General features: G+C 38.5%; 1 long non-coding RNA gene across 10 annotated transcripts in view; it reads right to left on the bottom strand.

Annotated features, from left to right (window-relative positions):
• LOC147915384 (uncharacterized) overlaps positions 1-25038 on the bottom strand; it is a 388885-nt gene that overhangs the window by 138516 nt on the left and 225331 nt on the right. Inside the window, exon 4 of one of the 10 annotated variants that reach the window (XR_015553980.1) lies at positions 9171-9278. The exons of the other annotated variants lie outside the window; for them this stretch is intronic. This is a non-coding gene — a long non-coding RNA (uncharacterized LOC147915384). The remainder of the gene's footprint in view (positions 1-9170; positions 9279-25038) is intronic. 10 annotated transcript variants of the gene reach the window in all.

The following is a 25038-nucleotide window of genomic DNA, read 5'->3' as shown; positions in this document are numbered from 1 at the left end:
ATGGTCCACATCATATGTCATCAAGGAAATTCAAATCAAAACAATGAAATATTACTACATGTCTATTAAAATGGCCAAAATCAGGAACACTGACAACACCAAATGCTGGCAAGGATGTAAAGCAACAGGAACTGTCATTTATTGCTGGTAGGAATGCAAAACGGTTCAGCCACTTGAGAAGACAGTTTGGCAGTTTCTTACAAAACTAAACATTCTCATACCATACGATCTGCCATCACGCTTCTTGGTATTTACCCAAATGACTTGAACACTTTCATCCACAGAAAAGCCTACACAAGGATGTTATAGCAGCTTTATTCATAATTGTCAAAACTTGGAAGCAACCAACATGTCCTTCAATAGGTGAGTAGATAAAGAAACTGTGGTACATCCAGCCAACGGAATATTATCCAGTGCTAAAAAGAACTGAGCTATGAAGCCATGAAAAGCCACGGAGGAACGTTAAATGCATATCACTAAGTGAAAAAAGCCAATCTGAAAAGGCTAAATACTGTATGATACCAACTGGATGACATCCTGGAAAAGGTGAAACTACGGAAACAGTAAAAAGATTAGTGGTTGCCAGGGGCTGAGGAGGTGGAAAGGGATGAATAGGTGGAATGCAGAGGATTTTTAGGGCAGTGAATATACTCTGTATACCATAATGATGGATATATATCATTACACATTTGTCCAAACCCATAAAATGTACAACATCAAGAATGAACTGTAATGTAAACTATAGACTTTGGGTGATTATGATGTGTCAATGTAGGTTCATCAATTGTAACAAATGTACCACTCTAGCAGGAGATGTTGATAATGGGGGAGACAATGCATGTGTGGAACAGGTATATGAGAATACGGCATGTGGGAAATCTCTGTACCTTCTCCTCAACTTTTCTGTGAACCTTAAACTTCTCTAAAAAATAGTCTTAATTTTAAAAGCCATTAAAAAAACAGTCTTTAAAAAAATCATTAAAATGACCTAGATCAATGCTGGCCAATAGAACCTTCTGCAATAACAGAAATGTGCCATAGCTACACTTTCCAGCCTGGTAGTCCCTAGCGATATGTGGCTACTAAGCATGTGAGATGTGGCTATTGTGACTAAGGAACTCAGTTTTTAGTTTTATTTAATATTAATCAATTTTATTTTAAAATTAGATAGCCACATGGATAGTAACTACCATATTGACAGCATGGCTCTAGAAGGCTCAATTGGTAGGAAAAAAATTCATCACTTGAGCCCTGATTCAAAAAACTACAACAGAAGAATAATTTTGTGACTGGAATTACAATTCCGTTTCAACAGACCAAACTTGTAATGAATGGGCTCTCAGCATCTCTGAGGCAGCTACCTTAGGAAACAAGGTAAGAACTAATAGAGGACCTCAATCTAAGAAAAGAAATGCCTGTATTTTAAAATATCATGTCATTTGATTTTTTATGACTTGTCATTTTTTTCATACAATATTAGGATCTGCAAAAAAAGGGCAATGAATTATTGTAAAGATGGGAATCAGGTTGCTCCACAAGTATTTTAGGAAGGAAAAGTACAATTAAAAGAAATACTCATTTCTGGAGGGCCAGCCCCATGGGGCAGTGGTTAAGTTGGGCACACTCTGTTTTGGCAGCCCGGGTTTACGGGTTCAGATCTCAGGCGTGGACCTACACCACTCGTCAGCCACACTGTGGCGGTGACCCACATACAAAATAGAGGAAGACTGGCACAGACGTTAGCTCAGGGTGAGTCTTCCTCAGCAAAAAAAATAAACTCATTTCTGGGCCAGCCCCAGTGGCCTAGTGGTGTGTTCTGCTTCAGCAGCCCAGGTTGAGTTCCCAGGTGCAGACCTACACCACTCATCTCTCAGCGGCCATACTGTGGCAGCAGCTCACAAACAAAAAGAGGAAGATTGGCAACAGATGTTAGCTCAGGGCGAATCTTCCTCAACAACCACAAAAATTCATTTCATTCTATTGTAATTGTTTGCCCCTAATTTTAAGAATGAGAAGATGAGAGAAAAGGCCTTTGTCTAGCACTTTACGATTTGCATTCTCATACCCTGACAGACATCAACAGTGAGTTGATTTTGTCAGGTGTAAACAGTGTTTTCACACTTCCTATTGAAGTATGCCTTCATTATTATTCAGCATTTAATTAAGTCATAACACCAGAAAAGACTGGGTAGTGAGTTTCAGCACACACACTATACACAGCTAACAACGGAAGCAGAGTGCTGGATCTTGAGCCTGTAAATAATACTTCAGCCAGAATATCTGATATTGATAGAAACGAGCACAGTGGAAACCACCTGGGATCAGTGGCCAAACACAGGAGACACAGCTGGGTCATCGCTCCACCAGTCTATCTGCGTGTCCGTGGGGAAGTCACATCTCCTAAACCTCAGTTTTCTCATCTGAAAAATAAGGATAAGACTACTGACTTAACATTAAGTCAATCCCGGATAGAATGCCCTGCACGTAGAAAACAAACAAATCTGTACTTTATCAGTCATATTACGATAATAAGATTGTCTTTGGCTATTTCAAGTTACAAAAACTCGGGGACAGTCACCACCTCAGTTCCAACTCCTTCTTGGCCATGTCTGGACAGGTAAAACCCTATCATCCAGGTTTTGGGGTTTTTTTTTTTCAAACTTCTTAATCACATAGGACTAGGAGGCCCTTTGATGCATCCTGTTCATTCCCTGGTGTTCAAGACAGTGCTGTTTTTAACACAGAGGGAAGGAAATAACCACTTCATTCCAACAGGCCTTCCAATGCTTATAAACTCGCTGTTTCTATTTCCTCAGATGTTGCCAGACATTAGGTTTTCTTTTGGAGGAGAGATTAATGAGGCAAGAAGTGGATATAAAGTCATAAATTCTGAAACATGTTAAGCTGAAGAGACCTTAGAGACCATCTAGCCTAATCCTCTAATTTTGTTTTTTGGAACCTAGGCACTGGGAGGGTAAATGGCTTGCCCCGAATTTCTGAGAAATTCTATTCCTGTGCTCTTCTTGTCATACAATGTTGACATCAACATTTACTTAGAGCTCAGTGCTTCTGTGAACCTGCTGTCCATTTACTGGGACTTGTTAAGTGATGACAGCAATAATTAAATTATAGCAAATGATAATGTGTATTAAAAAATGAATACCAATCATAATTATTTAGGTTATACTTAATAACCTATTTAAATCTTTTTTAATATACTTTTTCTTAGGACATAAGTGACTAGCCTACATCAATCATTTGGATGAAGACATGGAAGAATGTATACCTTTGTAAAAAAGCACAAGGAAAGAATATAGAAGGATATATAACCTGCTGGATGTTAAAGACAAATTCAAAGGCTGGGATTTTGTTGCTTCAGTTTCCCAACAAATTATTTAGAAATTACACTCAGGTCCCTTCTCCCCTTGTATTCAATATAAACCTAAAACCACATTGACTTGCTGTAAAACTGATGTCCCTTCTACTAAAGAAGTTGGCTCCCAAGAAAGTATAGAAGAAAAATAAGTCAAAAGCCAATCGTTTTCTTACCTATAACCATCATTAGTGAAAAAAGTTAAAGAGAATCGTGAAAACCACTGGCTACAATACATTTCAGATATTATCTGAATGATATTATTTATTTGTCAATGTTTCCATTACCTGACTCAATTGAACAGGCTGCCCACTTATCTTCTGATGGGGAAACAAGAATGAAAAACAGTTTTACATAAAGAAGTGTGTGTACGTGCGTGTGTGTGTACATGCATGTGTGTTGGTCTCACTGACAGACTTTGAATCTTTCCCTGTCTTTACTATCCCTTCTCTTTGGTAACAGGTTCCAGAGTACCCAGACCACATTGGAAATCTCATTCTCCTTTTCTGAATTCTATTCCCAAATTTCAATTACATACCACTTTGGGCCACCATCACTGAATGGTGGAAAGAGCACAAGCTTTAAAATCAGACAGATCTTTGAAACTAGACTCCTTCAACTATTAGCTGAATGAAATAAATTTCAGTTTTCTCTTGTAAAACACATGTTTTATATCACAGAGTAACTGGAAAATTAAATGAGATAATACATGTAAAACATCCAGCACAATATGAAACACAGTGCCCATAAAAATAGCAAATATCATTATCACCTTTAGCAATAACTGAGAACAGTTACAATATTCACAACATTTTTTTAAAAAGGAAGAAAACCAAATCCCTTCCCTCAAGGGGCTTTCAAACCAAGTGGGAGGTCCAACATACTCACAGTGAGATGAGTAGCGCTGTAAGAAGCAGAAGCTGCCCGCCAAATAAAGGGTCTAGCAGAAAAGAATGAGGCGTTTAAGGGAAGGGAGGGGTACGTTTTAACTGAAATAGCTGGAGACACTTCCTGGAGCAGCCAGGACTGGAACCGTGAACTAAAGCACAGCTCAGTGTGAATACGCACAAAGGAGCAGGAGGATCCTTCTAGGCAGGGATGTAGCTGGGGCAAAGCTGAAATACTCAGTGCATACATACCTGATGGGCCTGGATAAAGCAGGGCAAAGTATTCACTTAGGGATCATGAGTGGAATCCAGACTGGGCAAGCCTTGAATGCCAGTCTAAGAAATTCAAGCTTATCCTTATCCTTATAGCTGGGGAAGCACTGAACTTTTCTCAGCAGTCGAGCGGTATATACACAGTGGTGGACTGGGAACATGCAGAGGCAGGGAAATGTGAAGGTAGGGGTGGGAGGAGAGATCATGGAGACATGGAGGCCACAGTTTTCGCCTAACAGTGGGCTGAGTCAGTGTGCTGTGGTCCACTCTGGTTTCATACACTAGAATTGAAATGGGAGAGCTTCACACAGCGTATAAAGCACATGCTTATTATTTTTCCCCTGAATGGGAAAAAGAATGACAGCGATGGTGCAGGCCTTTTTAGGGTTTCACTGACCCAGGGGACATAGGCTGGGGAGGGGCATGGGCCAGGAGGAGGCCAAGCCTTTAGCAAGGTTGAATCCGTGGTCACTAAAAGACCCTGCAGTAGGATTATAAATAAGGATTAAGGTCCCGGCAATGGACAAGGCAGGTTGAGGCCTGCACAGGGTCAGGCGTAAGGCTGAAGGACATCCAATACCAGGAATGGGACGGCCATAAGAAAGTTTATCCGATCCGACAAAAAGAAAAACTTAATTTCATGGAGTTACTCAAATATTTCTTCATAATTACTACCCCGAGGGTGATTCTTCCAGGTATAAAACACAAAAGCCTATCAAGGTACGTTCTCATCCCCTACGTGGCTATATCTCCATCTTTCGAAGACTCTTCTCCATCTTCTTCTTGCTGCAGCTGCTGCGTATTCTGAATGGCTTAAGGGCTTGGTGCCTGTGTGTGCGAAGGCTGAGTTCTGACTCATAAGCCTTAAAAGGATATCTCAGGCTCCCTCATTCATTCTGGGGTGTAGTAGCAAAGCACACAGACACAGCCTTTGCTTTTTATAGAGCTCACATTCTGGCGCAGTGGGGAAAAGGTCAAATAACAAAAGTTATACAAATAAATGCGAGATAACGTCCAAGAGAGAAAGAGATTTTAAAAGACCAAAATATAAAAGCAACGCGCTGGACCGTGAGGGAGGAGGGCTAGGCAAGGCTGCCTGGGATTGCGGTGATCACGGAAGGCAAATTTGAACTGAGGAAATAAGGAGCTCTGGGGACACAGAGCAAGAAGGAGCTTGTTGTGCGTCTGGGAAGAAAGACATCACTGTTGAAAGAAATCAAGGAGGAGGGCAGTACCAGACGCGCGTCTATCACAGGGCGGACACTATGTTTGGCATCTACTTAATCTTCAAAACAATTCTTCAAGTTATTACTGTTCACAATAAGAGGATGAAAAAATAGGTTCATAAAAGTTAAGTAAGCTGCCCAAGGAGAATAGAGAACAAGCGGTCACATCCAACACCAGAGTCCAGAGAAGTTTTAGACCAGGAGCTTGCAAGGTAGTTTGGTACAAAGACAGTAAGCAACGGCCCAGGCCTGCAGGTGTGAGTGATGAGACGTGAACTAAAGGGACAGTGGCAGGAGTGCAAGAAAGGCACACACGAGTGACACTACACAGTAGTAGTGATCACTTGGTGGACTAGCCATGGGGAAGGATGACCCCACCAGCCTGGGAGAATGCTGCTAACACTTTGTGAAAGAGGACTCCAGAGGAAGCCTGGGTTTTAGCCCAAGACGATGAACTTGGTTTTAAATGTATTGAGCTGATGGGGGGTAGGTAGGCAGGGAACAGCTGGGTAAAGAAGTCCTGACAGGTGAGTGGAAATAAGAAACAGAAATTCCAAAGAAAAGCTGAGCCTCAAGATGCAGCTCTGGAATCACTCAGCCATATGGGAGTTCAGCAGGATTTCTATGGTTTCCTATGTGGGAGAGTAGTGTCTATACTGGCTACAAGAACAGACCGACATCTCGCCACCCTTCAGGAAACACGCAAGCATTCTCTCTGCCACCCACCAACAAGACTAGCCCGAGAAACACACACACACACACGGAATTGAGTTTTTAAAGTTAATGACCCTACTACACAAACTCACAGCAACATGACATGTTATTTAAATGCACTGAGTTAAAATACCTTGAAATCATGTGGGCTTTGACTTTTTAATGTTATTCAATTGATGTCATTAAAACAGAGGAATTAGTCTTGTGATTATTCCCTTGTGAGTTCTGCTGTCTGTCTAAAAAAAGAAAGAGCACTCATTTCTGTCCCCAGACCAATTTATTTGGGGAAAATTTAGACTGGTTAAAGACAGCAAAAACCAAGTTTCAACACGCATGTGGGGAGAGGAAGACAGTGGGTGTCAATGATGAATAAGGCCTTGCCAGTCACTCTGAGCCGTGCCCCATTTGGACCGTGTAGTCTGGCTGACGCAGCAGTGAAGACAGATCCTTTCTCTCCTGCTTCAACGTGCTAGCCATGCTTAGCACCCTAACACTTCGTTAACATGCTAATGTGTGACCATTATTTCCTGCAAGTACCACTGCATGTATCTTTTCAAGTCTCTATCAACCACAGCTCGAATGCAGGGATATAATTACTAAAAATGACCCAAATGCTAACCTAGACCATTATTTATAAGAAAACAACATGCTGCTCAAGAAGCTTTTTCTCTATCTTAAGACATAATCTTCCTGTGCAAGTCAGGAAGAAAAGAAGCCAGTTTCTCTGAAGCACAAGCAAACCATAACATTAACTCTACCAGGGGGGAAAAAGAGCACTAAATACCAAGATATCAGAGGCATACGGCTATGATGGGCAGGGTTTGTTGGCAAGAGAAATGGACTAGGAGTTGGAAAACCTGAGGTTCTCTCACTGTCTAACTCTGTAATCTTGAGCGAGTCATTTGACCTCACTGGGAACTAGTTATCTATATTTATAGTATGTTAGGGTATCTGAGATTATCTTTAAGATTTCTCCCTGCATGAATAATCCATGATCAAAGGAAGATTATTACCTTAACAATTGCTAAACCCTCAATTTCTACAACTATTTTAGAATCATTTTATAGATTATTTGCATTATTTTTCTTCATCTTCTATTGGCTCCAAGTGTTAATAAGAAGACCTATATCTCTATGGAGAATAATTTGAACTGTACTAAGGTTTATAATTTGAATTATGATAGGTACATAGAAGATGATGGAATAAATGGAGAAAAACTGAAAGCTCCTATGTGAAATAACTTATTAAAAAGAGGTTAGTTCTTCTGTTTCAATTTATAAATTCAATACATTCCAAATCAAAATTTCAGCTATATTTTGAGGAACTTGATATCTTTCAAAATTCATACGGAAAAATAAAGTTCACAGATACCTAAGTACACTGAGAAAAACAGCAATAAGGAGGACTTACTCTGTTAGATACTGAAATATACTACGAAGCTACAGTAACAAAACAGCATGAACTACGGTCAAGAACAAAGAGATCAATGAAGCACGAAGGTGACACCAACTTGTTGAGGAAAGACCATTATCACATGGAAAAATAAAACTGGATTTCTACCTACCACCATAATGGTGTCCAAATGCATTCAAGACCTAAATGTGAAAAACTACAAAGTTAATACAATAGATAATAAAAATAAATTTTATAACAGAGGGATAGGGAATAATTTATTTCACAAAGCCCCCAAAGTAAAATATTGATGAACTCAATCACATCAAAATTAAGATTTCTGTTCACTAAAAGAACAAAATGGACAAAGTTAATAGAAAAGTGACAGACTAGGAGAAGACTTGTCATGTCTAAAACCAGCCAGGGACTATCTGGAATATTCAAAGAACTGTAAATCAATAGGGTAAATACAAAAACTTCCAGTGAACAAATGTGCCATGAGTTTGAAGGGGAATTTACAGAAGAGAAAAATCCAGAAAAACAATAAGCATATAAAGAGATGATTGAGTTCATCAGTAATCAGATAAAAGCAAATGAAACACAAAGATATCATTTTACACCCACACGATAGAAATAGGGAAAATTAGAGAAGTTAATAATGCAAAGTATTGGCAGGAATGTGGGTACAGACACTCATACTGCTGATGGGAGTGTGGACTGTCCAATCATTCTGGATGAGTAATCTGTCACATAATACTGTTTACAGTATCTGAACTGTATACACATGCCCTATGACCCAGCAATTCTATTAGTCTAGATCCCAAGAAATGCCCCTGGGTATTTTCCAGTCCGGGGTATGTCTCAGGCTGTTCACAGCAGCCTTGGTGGTGGTGAGATAAAATGAAGACAACAGGGGAGTCCATCCCCGGGGGGGGGAATATAAGTAAAATATGTTCTACACCATAACATACTATCAGCATTTGGACGCAGTGGGTTAAATGTACATATAGCAATATTCATAGACCTTAAAACATTATTAAATGCAATGTACTCTGCTTCTATTTTGCTTCCTTTTTTTTTAATGCTTATCTCTATTTACTAAATTGGTTGTATAACCTACCAATGGATTACGACTTTCAATTTTAAAACACTGATCCAGGCAATAATAAGGGCATTATAGTGAGTTCCTGGAATAATAAGAATATTGCCACCCATTCATTAAAAATTCAAGCACGGAAAGCAGAACGGAGAAAAAGCCCCCTTCCTGTGCCGCCTTCTCCCAGAGACACGTCCCCAGGGAATTACCGAGAGCCTGGGCTGCTCCTCCTCACGTGATTCGGACTTAAGCAGCACTTCCGGAGAGTGAACTTTTCACCCCGACTTCAGCCCCGGCTCGTCGGACTAAGGCCAAAACTAAAGCAGGAAATGATATGCCACTTGTTAAAGCCTAAAGGGATATTTTAAAACATAGAGGAACATTTTTAAACATTTCTTAAACACACTTGAATAAGATGTAGATATAAGAAAATATGGTCCCTCTCTTAGAGACGGAAAGTTAAAAGATACGAAAGGGTAGAAATTCTAAGGATCAAAGTTATAAAACAAAAAACTTGGAAACAGGAGTCGGTTACACAGACTCCCAGAGAGCAGGAGAAAGAGATGCTGCCTAACAGACTAGAAAAGTCCATCCGCTCTTCCCAATGTGCAGCTCAATAAAAAATGAAAAGTAAACAAAAATTTCTATTCCAAATCAACTGAAAATTGTCTTTTGAGGGCAGCTTTAGGGTCTTATATCAGAAAACACCTTTACTGGGCCAATACTGAAAATAGTCATTTTAAAGTATTTAAATAGGATTAGACACTTCTAGGCTAAATGAGGTTAAAAAGTACAGTAAAGAGTGGGGCACAGAACTGTGTTCCTACCATTTCAGCCGCACCCAAGTAGAGAGATGAGAATGTGCGGGCAGGTTTAGAAACAACACCTTTACCTCTCTCTGCAGCCAAGGAGGCAGCAGCATTCTAAAGCCCCATCACACCCCTGGAGACAATGTTCCCTGGAGGGCAACTTGGGTAGGGAAACCCTGGAGCTGGCTGTGTGAGCTTGGGCTTGAAGTAGGCTATCATCAACGACTTATCAAAGAGAACTAAGTTAGAAGAGGTGTTATTTAAAATAAAACAAACAAAAATCTAAAAATAACTAGGTTCCATAGAATCCACATGACAAAAGGCACCTGGAGAAGAAATACAATTTGGACGAGAAGAGGAATGACTTCTGGCCTATCAGGTAGAAAAAAGGTAGAGAAGAGCTAGCTGTGCAGGTAAGATGCGGGGAAGAGAGGAAAGCCGAGAGGCATAGCACGTACATTACAAAGAGACACAGAAGAACCACGAAGCTGTTGTAGTCTATACCAGTTACTCGCCCTTCACTCATAGGTGTTCACAAGTGCAAAAGAACACATACCACATTAAAGAAAATGACCAGCTACTTTCAGTTTTGATGAAAACAGAGCAAGAGAACAGTAATACTGAAAGTTACCATTTACTGAAAAGGCTCTTTAAATTTCACAATTGGTAATCCTTACAACAATTCTGCAAGGTAAAGGATATCTCCCTTTTATAGGCGAAGAAACAGAGCATCACAGATGCTAAAAAAGTCCTAAGGGGTACACAGGAATAAGTAAGTGGCAGAGCCAAGATTTAACCCAAGGCATTCTTACTTCAAAAGGTCTTTTCATTAAGCATACTGACTTTCAAAAAGTATACTTAAATGAAAATCAATTAAGCGAGACATAAAAAAGCATTTCCTCCATTTAAACAGAAGAATGGGTTAAACTCTGGAAGTGTCAACTACCAACATCAATTTCCCGGTTTTGATCATTGTACTACGGTTATTGAAGATACTATCATGGGGGAAGCTGGGTGAAGGGTACATGGGAACTCTATTATTTTTGCATTTTCTTGCCACCTAAAATTATTTTAAAAGAAAAAGTTGTTTTTAGTTTTTTGGGTTTTTTAAGTAATAGGAATGAACTTTTTGGAAGGTTACCTAGCTTCTTTTTCCTGTGAGGAGATACATATAGTTTTTAAAAGGCCAATTCTCAGTTGTCTGCAGTGACCTAAATACCACAAGAAATAAAATAATATTGAATCCCTTCTACTCCCATTCAATTTTAATAATCTTTCATTAATATTACCACATGGTACTGTACTATTTCATCTACACAAAAATAAAAGCACTATACAGTGCTCCCACACTCAAGGTTTTTCATTTTTTTCTTTGTCTACCATGTTTACATACAGGAACCAGGGAAATAGAGTTACCATTTATATCTAAATTGAACATCATGAGAATAAAACGCCTAGCTGACATTAAAGAGAGTGTTTGATAGAATTTACTTTTTTTCCTAAGAAATATTGAGCCACTTTTTCCAAATATATAAGACAATTTTCAAACAGCTTCCATTTACGGAGTGCCTTCTATGTGTCATTAAAATTCATTTACTATCACAACGTTATAAAGTAAAGATTAATATGCCCATTTTACATATGAGGAAAGCTAGACAAATTAATTTGCAGAAGTCATGCAGCCATTCAGTGGTAAAACGAGGATTCAAACTCAGATCTACCTGACTCTTAAGGTGATACACCTTCTACTATCTTGTGCCTCCACACTTTCATTTCTGTGCTTAAAAAGCATTTATTATATTATTTACTAACCAAACCTTAATAGCCAAATATCCATTTTAAGCACATTCACACGTTAAAAAAAAAAATCTCAATATTCATTCCTGGCTCCTGTTTGAAGTTCAAGTTTGTTACTGAAGCTGAAGAAACATCTTAGAAGTATGAAAGAAATGCAAGTGGTATTCCAAGTAACAATGTGTGTGCGCTTGAGTGGGAAACATGAGAAGAGCATCTGCCAAATTCATCTGGCCTCATCTGATACTATCTCACTGATCTCAGTCCAACTTACATTTATTTCTCTCTCTCTTTCCCTCCCCCATTTCCTCTTCATTCCAGAAGCATACAAAAATCATAGCTAAGAAGCTGGATAGAGTTTCTAAGAATACACTGAAAGCACTATCAAATAAGGGAATGGCTATCTAGTCCAAGCATAACCTTATTTCGACTAAGAAAAATCTAAAACACTGAAACAAATCTTGATGGGATCATAAATAACCAGAAAACAAAATTGTCTGAATATTGATTAGAAAGACAAATAGATTTTTGTAGAGAAAGGCTCAAAAGAACTAATTAAATATGTCTTTTAATGTGTACTTATGCACAGGGCATTATAATTTAGTATGAGTCAACCTCCAAGTTGGATGTACTTTTTAATTCAAACTTTTTTTTAAGTCTTTAATTATGTTTAATTCTACTTTCAGCTTTTGTTCCCCACCGCTGATCCCTATCTGTTCAGCTCTGGTGCTAACGAATCTCAGATTTCTGATACTTGTAACTGAACACCATCAGAATCAGCCGTTAGTTTGAAGGTCCACAATTTCATGACACTGCGCTTGACTTCCATCTACATTTGGAATTTTTTTTAGTCTAGTATATGTAACTGGTAGAATTTTGAAAAAGAAACAGTTCTCCATCAGTTACGCTTTTCAAAAGGGTCAAAGTAAAAATGGCTAGTTGATTTATATTTCTAAAGTCACTTAAGTGTTTTCCCCTCATGGTAACATTGTATGATATCCTTAGTTGTTTCCTTCCAACATCTTGGTAAATTAACGGACTACAGTGCTTTAGCGCAATAGTAAATAAAAAAATAATTATCTAGAAAACCAAACATACAAGCTGAAAAATATCCTGTCTTCTCTCCCAGACCACTAGTTATCAGCTAACAAATAATACCAATGAATACTTCCATTCTTATGTTCAGGGGCTCAGGCAACAAAGACTTGGAGCCTAGTCTGCAAGTCTCCTACACACTTCCCTCTCCCCCACAAAAAAGACAAGACTCAATTGTGTCAGGCACTGTTAATCCTGAGAGATACCATGGGAAATGACATTTTAGTATCCTCTCTAACACGTTCACAATCTAATAGAGGAGATCAAGTTAACAGACAATTGTAATGCAGTGTGATGAGGGATGTTACAAGGATAAGCACAGGATGCTATGGAAGTTATATAGGAGGAAATTTTAACACAATCTGAAGAGTGGAGGAGTTGGGGATGTTCAGGAGACTTTTCCAGAAATATGATGTCCAAAAGAGACTAAGAGATAAGTAACCACTGTTGCATCCACTAGGATGGCTACAATAAAAAAGACTGACAATAACAAGTGCTGGGGAGGACCTGGACAAATTGGAACCCTCATGTCACTGGTGGGAATATAAAATGGTGCAGCCACTTTGAAAAACAGTTTGACAGTTCCTTAAAACGTTAAGCATAGAATTACCCTATTAGCCAGTAATTTTCACTCCTAGATGTATACCCAAGAGAACTGAAAACATGTCCACACAAAAACTTGTACACAAATGTTTATAGCAGTATTAGTCAAAATAGGCAAAAAGTGGAAACAACTCAAGTGTCCATCAATTGATGAATGGATAATTAAAATGTGGTACATTCCAAAACGGAATACTATTTAGTCATGAAAAAAGAATGAAGTATTGATACATGTGAAAAAAAAAAAATAATGAACATGGATAAACCTTTAAAAACATTATGCTAAGTGAAAGAAGCCAGACACAAAACACCATAAATTGTATGATTCCACTTATACGCAATTTTCAGAATAAGCAAATTTGTGAAGACAGAAAGTAGGTTAGTGGCTTCCAGGGGCTGGGGGAGGAAGAGCGGAAATGGAGAGTGACTACTAATGGGTATGGGGTTTCTTTTTGTGGTGATGAAAATATTCTGGAATTAGATCATGGTCATAGTCTTGAAACTTTGTGAATATACTAAAGTCCTAAATTGTACAGTTCAAAATGGAGAATTTTAAGACATATGAATTATATCACAATAAAAAAAGAGAAAAAAAAGATTTAAGAGTGAGCAGGTGAGAACAGAATTAAGGGGTCAGGAAGAAGGAAAAAGTAGCAAGAATGGTAGATGATGAAGAGAAGCGGGGGCATTGATGTGGGTTCCAGAGCATGGGAAGAAGGAATGATTGGGACTGGGGGAGTGGCCCATCTCTCATTAGTAGCAAAGACACAGAGGGTAAGTGTAGCTTAATTGTGTGGGTGTGGAGACAGAAGTGGAGGGAGTTGATGTCTCAAGTTTCTCTTACAGCCATGTGGCTAGTTGGCAGGGTGGAAAGTTTGAAGTGCATGGCGGAAGGTAAGAACAACTTCTATGGAGAATAGGAGAAATGACTGGAAAATAAGCCAGTTATTGGAAGTTTCCCACACTTTTCTGTTTTTTAAATCAGTTTTCATGTTTAACTATAAAACAATATATTTAGGCACAAAATGAACAAGCGATCTCAGAAGAGATTTTCTCCTCTGTCAGACCTTCTGGATCCTTGGACTAGAGTGTGAGGGGCTCGAGACACACTTCCTGCTGTTTATAGCAAGGTTTGTATCCTTTGTAGGCCTTCCTACTTCAGTTTATCAATTGCTTCAGTCCCACAGTAAGCTGCTTGTTAGCATTTGTGGTTTCCTCTTATTTTATGATATTATTTCAACAACTAGGTACTGTAGGATTCAAAAACTGATATGAAGATGGTTCTATGAAGCTTTTCATCACCTTAAGGGAAAACAAGTTTTTCTTATTTGTTGTACTTTTTATTGGTTTTCATAATTTTTTTCAACATTAAGATACCAAAATTCTATTTGATGTGTTCTAGATCTCAAGACATGTTAATAATTTTTAATTTCTATGCTTCAATAACTAGTAATTCCTATTTAAAAGAATAAAATTAGCTTTTACCTTCAGTTGTAACACTGATATTAAGTCAGACACTGAAGATTTTTGTCAAGAACTTCCAAATCATGATCTCCACAGGATGAGAATAATGGAACAACCCCAGCATATGATTTTACCCATGGACAAAAGTCAACGATTTATTAGAACTTGGTGTGAAGGAAAGGTGTTGTATGGTTACTACTGAATTATGGAAATACACCAAGTCTTCAAAAAGCACTGGAGTTTCTGGTCTCTACTCATTAGACAGATACTAGTCAGTACTTTCTGAAAGCTTCCTATATTGCAAGTATTTTTTCACATATAACCTCATTTATTTCTTATCCCTTTACAGATGAAGGAAATGGAGCAGCTGGTAAATAGCAGAGCCAGGATTCGAACCCAGGGATTCCGGCTCTAGGTTCTGAGTTCTTAATCACTACACAGACTGCCTAGATATCTGTCCAGACATTCTACACCATGAAAGATTCATAAAGCTTAGACGGTATAAGGAATTCTAGGTTATTTATTCCCATTCAACTACTAGTGTGTTCTCAAAATATATAAATGTGATCCAAAATTCAAAATACCATAGTCAGGATGATATAAAGAAAAGAGACCTTATCAAAGGGCGGGAACTTGGATCTTTTTTTTTTTTTTTTTTTTCGGTAAGGGAGAATGGCCCTGAGCTAACATCTGTGACAATCTTTCCTCTATTTTGGATCTGGGTTGCTGCCACAGCATAGCTTGATGTGTGGTGTAGGTCTGTACCCAGGAACCAAACCCGCGAACCCAGGCCACGGAAGCAGAGCATGCCAAACTTAACCACTACGTCACCAGGCCGGCCCGAACTCGGGTCCTTTAAGCAGAGCTGCAACGAATGTGCTCTATGTTGAGATGTTTCTCAAGCTCTCCTATGCCTCAGTTTGCTCAAGTAGTCAACCACAAACATGCTTATAGTCCTAAAATTACATATCAATGAAAAAAGAAAACATACATTCTGTGAAGCCCTTCACCTCTTCTATTGCCCATGTATCTCCTTCCTCTAACTTGTCATTCATTACCTGTTCCTCTAGGCACTGCTCAAAATCTCTCTCTCCTCTCACTCTGCCAACTGGTCTCCTTTCATTTTACACTTTGTTAATGCTGGTTTATCCTAGATAATTTAGCACTTATTGGGATAATATATAATTTGATTTGTTTCTTCAAACCCTTTTAAGAAAGGAGCAGAGTATAAATAAATATAAATGCATAATACTTAATGTTCTCTAAGTATTATGTGTGGTATGTCATGAGCTTGACTAGAAGCCTTTTGGGGACAGGAGTCCTTGAGAGCCCATTGCAGGTGGCAGGATGCCGAGTCCACCATAGACGACACTGACTAGCAGTCGAGCACCCTCCGTTCAGGGATAGTCCATGTTTCCTAGCTCCTTTTGGGGCATAAATTTACTTACATTTGTAGATATGTAAACATGTGGAGATTCAATATGTGAACTTGAAATAAGACCTGCAGTCATTACATTTCCTAGGTATTTCTGTGAAGATAAACATTTTTCTTTGGATCTTGATTCTCCAATTCTCCAATCTTGTTTCCTTTGTATTTTGCATTGATTCTGTCTTCATTTACACTGTTCTTTCTGAACATTTAAAATGTGTGCCTTCCCCCTTATAAAAAAGGAAAGAAATTCTAAGGTGTACTTAAGGGTAGGGGCTGGCTTTGGGGATAAGAGAAGCATTGTAAAGGATCACTACCCAGTGTTAATATCCAAAATCAATGGCATTACTGTCTTTCTATCAGTGTGTGAGGAGGAATCAAATTTCCAACTACCAAATGGAATTTCTTTTAACCAGCTTCTCTAGTCTTGACATAAGTTATCGATATTGTGGTAGTTAGTAGTGGCAACAGTAGCAATAATAACAAAACTTATATAGTATTAACTCTACACCAAATATCCTTCTAAGAACTTTACTGGTATTAATCCCATAGTCCTCACAATAACTCCATGACATAGGTACTATCGTTAGCTATGTTACCAATGAGATGAGAAACAGAGAGGTTAGTTTACACTTGCTTAACGTCACACATCTGGTAACTGGCAGAGGCAGGATTGGAGCCCAGGCAGTCTGACTCCAGAACACCCACTCATAATCCCATTAACCTAACATGACTCACCATCATTATGATATTCATAGTGTTGACCCTAAGAAACTCTAAGGTTCAGATTCTCCTCTCAGTCCAATTTGGGTGAATTTGTGCAGGTACACAAACCTTACACGTCCAGAAAAGTCCTGATTTCATGAAACTATATTCTTTTCTATACAACAATTTCTCAAAAAACCAAAACTAAAAGTCTGATTCAATGATCATACCCCATAAGATTCTTATACAAATAAAATCAAAAATAAAACGGAATTCTGCAACTCTTCCTTTTAACTTTGTACAATAAAGTAAAAACTATAAGCTAAGCATTCCTGTCTTAATAACTGCTTTTATTTTTTATTTCAAAAAAAATTCAAACTTTCAGAAAAATTGTATGAACTATTCAAAGAATTCCCATATACCCTTTACCAAGAGACCCCATTCTAGTTGGGCCAACTGCCCCAATATTGTTCTTCCTAGCCAAAGACGCCATCCCAGGATCACACTTTGTACTTAGTTGTCATCGCCCTTCAGTATCCTTCAAATTGGAGCAGTATCAGCTCTTCCTTGACCTTCATTATCCTTCCATTATTGGAGATTGCTGGTTAATTATTCTGCAGAATGCCCCTAAACCAGGATTAGTAAGGTTTTCTCATAAGAAGTTTCAAGGATCACATTTTTGGGAAATGGTGCTGTGTTCTCACTGCATCCCATCAAGTGATATGTGATGTGAGTTTGTCCCATCAATGGTGTAACTTTGATCACCTGAGAAAGGTCAAACCTTCCAAGTCTCTCCAGTCGAGTTATAGTTTTGCCCTTCATAATTAATAAGGACTTGTGAACAGATACTTTGAGGTGATATAAATATCCTGAATCCTCATCCAGTTTTCACTCATTCCAGTTTAGCATGCACTGATGTTTTTACCTGAATTCTTATTAAGACAATTGCCAAACTGCCATCCTTCTCATCTCAGCCTTCTTTCTATTTATCATTTCTCTTCTTCCAACTTATTCATGCATTTATTATATCCGTATGAACTTATGGTTGTTCAGTGGGATGTAATAAGTACCTCTCATTATTATTTTGATGCTCAAATTGTAGTGGTTTGCCTAATGGGAATCCCTTCAAGTTGGCTGTTATGTTCTTTTGGCATCTTCTCATCATGCTTTGAGAACTTCTATATTTTCAGGCACAACAAGATACTCAAAACTCATCTGGTACCTTCCCTGCCCCAGCCCTAGAGCCAGACATTTTTTCAAAGATCTGTGATTCCTTTTAGCAAAGACTCTTATTTAGAAACCAAGATCTGGACAACAAATGTGCTTATATTCACTGTCACTGCGTCCTGGCCTTTCAGTGAGCAGGGTTAGGAAATGGGTGTGTTGTGCGTGTATGTATATATGTCTATGTACATATTCATATAATGCATATACTTTAACATATATATTTATTTATATATATATAATTTCTACATATTGAAATCCATGAGTTTACACTGATACCTCAAAATCCAATCCAAAGCACAAGGCTCATTCTAGCTTTCTTCTCTTTTTTATTTTTTTAACTTTCTTCTCTGACAGTAAGAATCTGGCTCCCATTACCTTTAATATATTTGCTTGTTGGACTTCCCTGCTCGGGCCCACCTAATGGCTTTTTGACTAAATTATTAAGGGAGAAAGGAAGGAAGCGAGCAAGCAAGGAAGGCATACCAAATTTCTGAGATTTGGTAATCTATGATAAAAACATAATCCAGGCCCTAACACTAAATATATCAACACAGCACCTCATCCCCTAGCCATAGCAGAAAACAGAGTTTAAAGTTGTCCTCCAATGGCTTCTCATCTGTTTTTCTACATGTAGAAGGCATACAATTGTTCATATCTTTATGATGAAAAGAACTGACGTGTGTTAGTATTATATTATTGAGCAATAAAAGTTTTAAGAACCAGGTGTCACTAACTTTTTCAAAACGGATAAAAGAAATCCTAGTATAGCCTTACTGAACATCCCACACCCTTATAGTAGAAATGGGGAAAGTGGGGCCCAGAAAGGTCACAGGCCTTGCTCGAAGTCACAGAGCTAATTAGTAGCAAAGCACACACTGACCCTTAGGTTCCTGACTTTCCCGCTCAGTAAGCTTTTGAAAATGTTTTCCAAGTAACTAACATACAATTTTAAAACGTGTCCACTGAGAAACAGGCAGTGCTGCAAGCCCTGAGAAAAATTTATAGCCACAAATGCAGCAAGTCTATTTTAAATAACTAGAAGAGAACAATCTCTTCCACGGGAACATCAATAAAACACTTACTCAAATACTGAACTATAAACATAGTTGGCATAACCAGAAACCGTTCCTTAATTTAGTATTCTGCAGTTCCTCCCAGGCGTCATAATTAGCATCAGTCACCACAGAATCACTGATAGGAAGAAATGCAAAACGGGGATTTTTTTGCCACCTACCTCATAAGCATACTGGGAGGATTAAGATAGGGCTGTGAAAATATTATGTAAATGGGGCTGTGAGATACAGTTATAAGTGGCTCTTTTCCCCTTGATGTAAATAGAGAGTTTCTGTCAAAAAGCTGATTAAACCAATTTTGTGCAACATGGTATCAGCTCTGGCACCAAGCTTACATGAGCATCACACTAAGCAGGTCATTCCAACTTTTGGTGTCCTAGTTTCCCTGTTCCTCATCTGTGGAAAATGGAGATGACGACACCTAGTTCTCAGAGCTGGTATGCACATTAGAGAAAAAAAGTATGTGAAGCACTGAACATGAAGCCTGGCACCCAGTGCTCAGTTAATAAATGACAGCTCCCCCATTGTCACCAGCCTTGTCACAGCACCACCATCACTAACTCCATGATCAGAGTTTTCATTGTTACTTTTAGACCTTAACACTGCTTGCAATGCATGCAACTGGGGGGAAATGAAAGCTGTTTGAAATTTGCTATGGTCATAAATAAAATGGAGCTCATTTTATATTTGTAAAGAAGACATTCAGGCAACTCCTAAATCATTTCATTGTTTTTCTGGATTTGGACTCACACGATCCTTAAGGATGATCCCCTCCAAGACATTGGACATGGTCAGTTTACCCAAATATCTTGGGTCCAAAGACGTCATTTATCTCATGAGACTCCACACAGGGGCTAAGGATGAAATTTCAGAGTAGGATAAAAAAATATTAAAGAACTGAGTTAATTTTATAGAAAGCCTGGATAAAACCCTTAAAAGATTTAAAACAGATTAGGGACAAAAACAGTCGTCAGGCCAAAAATGGTGGCTCTCTTTTCTTAAGACATAACGTCTGGCAATGTTTTATTCTTAAAACTTTGCTTTTTTAACTGTTTTTTTTCTTTTCTAGAAAAAAAATATGTCTAGTGTTCAATGGAATACCAGGTGCACTGTGGCTTTCACTCTTGTTCAAAAAAAAAAACCACCCTATTGTTGCTCATGGGCTTCAGCCTAGCCTGTCAAGCAGGAATTAAAATCTCTTTAAAAAGAAGCTTTGCGTGGTTCATGTGTCAGGCAGACATGAGCTGGATCAGCTTACAGAAGGGGCCAGAGATAAGGCATCCCCAAAGGAGGTTAGAAGGAAACAGCCCCCAGAAAAATCTATGGTTTCTTTACTCATCTACCCTATCCTCATTCCCTCCCTCTCTCCTTTATAAGAATTGGTGCAATGTGCAACACAGATGACAGAGCGATTTCTTTCCCTTTATTAGTGACAGCATTAGATTCTGAAATTAACCCATCAGGAAAAAATATCTACCTCCTATTTCTAAAGATCTCTATTTTTCTTTAAAAGTCATGAAACAAGAAAGACACATCAGTTTAAAGCCCACTATCAGGTCTTTCATTTTATTAAGTCCAAAGGTACAAAGCCTGCAGAGCGAGGACTATTTGGTTTATTTTAAAAGAATGCATCAAATATTAGCTGAAAATTGGTTGTAAATGGGACCACTTAAGCCTCCATGGAAAGGAATTGCAGGGGCTTGGGATTAAAATTGCAGGAAGCCAAAAAGAAAATTGAGGACGAGGAAATGATGACTGATGGGCTTGGCGCTATTATCTCTGAGAATACTAAGGACATTGAGGCTTTGAAAAAAATTACATAGGTGACCTTGAGAACAAGTCCAGACTGAGAAGCGAGCTGGGTGTAGCTTCCTGCAGGGATAGAAGTAGAGCAGGCAGCATTCTTCATTTCCAAATGGATGATGGAGATGTTTCAGATAAGCAATTTTGATTTTCTTTTAGCATGCAGAGCTGCAAGCTGCATCTCCAAGAAGAATAAATGTCATGAAGCCCTTGTAAAATGCCCCATCTTCAGTAGCTGTAGTTTGAAATTCTTAAATGGGCCTAGAGGATTTCATGACTCTGAGATATAGGAGATTGGAGATTAAAAATGGACTCTATTGACTAAATTACTGTACAGGCTTTTTGTCTTCATCCTCTGTAATCACACACAGAATGGGAAGCCCCAAACCATTAAAGAGACTCTATCTAAACATCCTGAAACTGCTTTGAAATGAGAAGTAGGAGCAGATCCTGGATCCCAGGGAATGTAACCGATACAAATTCTTACTCTACACTTGAACTTCCCGAAGGTGGATTTGCTACCTCATTCCTTTAGATCAGTGGTTCTTAAATTGGTGAATATCAAGACTCCTTTTTAATCTCAAAAATGACTGAGGACTCCAAAGAGCTTTTTCTAATGTAGGTTACATCTATCAATATTTACTATATTACTAATTAAAACTAATGTTTAATATTTATTAATTAATAAAAACAATCGAAAAACCCATTACTATTAACATAAATGATAAATTTTTATAAACAATTATATTTTCCCCAAAAATGTAGTGAGAATAGTGGCATTGTTTTACGTTGTTGCAAATTTTTTTTATGTCTGGCTTAATAAAAGACACCTGGAGTCTCCTAGCTGTTATGGTCAATCTGTTGTGATATCCTATTTTGGCTGAAGTAGATAAGAAAACCCATTCTCACACAGATATGTAGTTGGAATATGGAGGAATAATGTAACAGCCTTTCCAGATGATTCTGGATATTCTTTCCTTGATACTACACCAAAACTCAACAACTGGTAGTTTCCATAGGAATCTGAGCCCCTATCAGTGAACTTTTCATACTCTAATATATTAAAATCCACTGATCTATTCAGCACTTGATCTTTACCCATGCTCAATTTGTATCAATCATTGGTCATATAGAAAATATTGATTCACTGAGTTATGCGGAGGTTCCAAATGTACAGTGGAAAACTTCACTGTACACTTGTGAGAAATAGGATAAAAAAGGCAAATAACATCTTAGTGTTATTATGATAATAAATTTGACCTTGTAGATGCACTGAAAAGGTAGCAGGGACCCCAGGAGTCTGAACCAAATTTGAGAATAGCTGCTTTAGGCTATCACGACACCTGAAAACAGGCTCTTGAGTTGAGCATGTGCCAGCAGTTTGCCAGGTCATCAAGGTATCCTTTTAGGGGCCAGATAATCTGAAGAAAAAAACTTGTGTCCCCAAGTTGACTTGCAACCTGGAATTGGTCAAAGAACTCTAAACGTGCGAGTTCTTTATGCTTTCTAAGCTCTACTAGAAACTGGAAAGGATACAACCCATTGGATTTGACATTGTTCTCCCCTACCAAAGTGCCTGAATTTAAGTAATAACAACCACGTCTCAAGTTGAAATTCACATATGAAAATAATGTTTTATGACTAATAAGCAAGAATCATTTATTACTGACTTTTCCCCCTCTTTGTGAAATTCTAAGGTTTCAGTGGTTCCTTCAAAATCATTATTTGGGGGCCAGCCCGGTGGCTTGGCGGTTAAGTGCACGTGCTCTGCTACTGGTGGCCCGGGTTGGGATCCTGGGCGTGCACCGACGCACCGCTTCTCCAGCCATGCTGAGGCCGCGTCCCACATACAGCAACTAGAAGGATGTGCAACTATGACATACAACTATCTACTAGGGCTTTGGGGAAGAAAAAAAATGAGGAAGATTGGCAATAGATGTTAGCTCAGAGCCGGTCTTCCTCAGCAAAAAGAGGAGGATTAGCATGGATGTTAGCTCAGGGCTGATCTCCCTCACAAAAAAAAAAAAACGAAATCATTATTTGTTAGTGGCCCAACTACTACAAAGAGAATTTTAGACCTGGAGCCATTAGATCCTAACTGATGACCTATATTTTTCTTTTGTCTTTTTTGCGAGGAAGATCAGCCCTGAGCTAATATCCGATGCCAATCCTCCTCTTTTGTGCTAAGGAAGATTGGCTCTGGGCTAACACCCGTGCCCATCTTCCTCTACTTTATATGGGACGCCACCACAGCATGGCTTGACAAGCGGTGTGTCAGTGCGCACCAAGGATCCGAACCTGCGAACCCCAGGCCGCCGCAGCAGAGCGCGCACACTTAACCGCTGCGCCACCGGGCCAGCCCTGACCTATATTTTTAAATGTCAGCACCTGGGGCTGGGACCTTAACTGTCTGGTTCAACACGGTATCTTAAGCCCCACCACCTAAAACCAGTGCCTGTCACCTACTTAAAGCTCAATAAATATTTGTGGAATGAATGAATGGCTTAATTTATATTTGAATACCATTAAATATTTCATGGCAAATATGACATTGTGTATACCATATTGAAGAAATGAATAAGAAACCCAGAATCACTAATTCTGCAGTATAATGGCATTTCAATGGATGAGGAAAAATATATGAACTGTTTATCTGTTAAATTGTCTGCTATAATCAAAAACTGTAATTCACAAGCATATTTTTAGTGAATACCTCATGAAATTCAGATTTCAAATTCAAACTAACAATTTTTAATTCAATGAAATGTAGAAAGTAGCTAAGGAAAAATGAATTCCTGCTGTCCCTAAGCTGTTACTGCAATGCACTTGGATACTTTATTTAAAGAGAAAAATAAATAAATTTTCTCCTAATCTTTTAAAGATCAAAATTCTGGGCAAAAGCTGGGCAAGAAATGATACTTTGACTAAAATATTCGTGCGTGTGTGTGTTTGCATGTATGCATATGAACATGTCATTCAAGTTCTCACTAATCTATGTAATAGCAGCATAAATGGTCCCACTGCTGTTTAACTCATAACAGAGCAGAGGGGCAAAGTATAGAGAGGAGATGAAAAGGCTAGCTTTACAAATGCTCCCAATATTTTAGAAGCTTTGATAATTTGGATTATGTAGGTTTTTTTTTTATAGTCCTGCTTGGGGAGAGAAAGTGGGCCTCCTTGGTGAACAGAAGTGACTGTTTGTGCAATAGAATTGATTATCTGTTCAAGATGGCTTATGCTGCAGGACTATAAAAAATTGCAGGTGGCTTTGGTTACAAGAGGAGCTATCAGTCATCCTGAACTATTGACATATTTTTATGTACTGTAGTCTCAAATCACTCACTAAGGTTACCTATTCGTCCATGAAATCTACAATTCAGAGTCCCAGCTAAGGGAAAAGAAGGGATTTAAACTGAAAAGTCTTCTCTCCCTAGTCGTATAGCAACATCATATTTTAAAGCTAGATGGAGGGGACCGGCTAAGTTTCCTTAAGCTCACCATCTCAGAGTAGCACTGGTGTCCAGCCACCACCTTTGTTCAAATGATAACTCAGAGAGCTGTGAATCCAGGGATTGGGAAAAGCTACTTAAACTCTTTTCATAGCTTTGATTTATCATTGGTCATGAAGTAATAAAAATTATAGTGAATACAGTCATGCATCGCTTAACAAAGGGGATATATTCTGAGAAATGTGTCATTGGGCAATTCTGTCACTGTGTGAAAATCAGAATGTATCTTACACAAATCTATAGGGTATAGCCTACGATACACCTAGGCTATATGGTACTAATCCTATGCGACCACCATTGCATTATGCGGTCCGTTATTGACCAAAATGTTGTTACGCAGCACATGACTGTATTTTTCTTCAAAAGGGTGCTTGTCACTGGGCAAATTGCAGATGAAATCAACTTCAGTCTGGTCCCAGGAGCTTAAAAATTACTAAGCATGTGCTAACCTTCCTGCATCATTGCAGAGAGACAAATAACTAAACACAAAGCTGAGAGTGAGAATTCCCTTTAAGAGATGGCTTAAAATGCTGCAATTATGGCTGTGTGATTTCCTGGCTAATGACCAC

This window comes from Ceratotherium simum, chromosome 13, assembly GCF_057802395.1.
Source record: "Ceratotherium simum simum isolate JZ-2026a chromosome 13, ASM5780239v1, whole genome shotgun sequence".
NCBI lineage: Eukaryota > Metazoa > Chordata > Mammalia > Perissodactyla > Rhinocerotidae > Ceratotherium > Ceratotherium simum.
The sequence above is the reverse complement of the archived record's forward strand: the minus strand, read 5'-3'. Positions and strand labels throughout refer to the sequence as shown.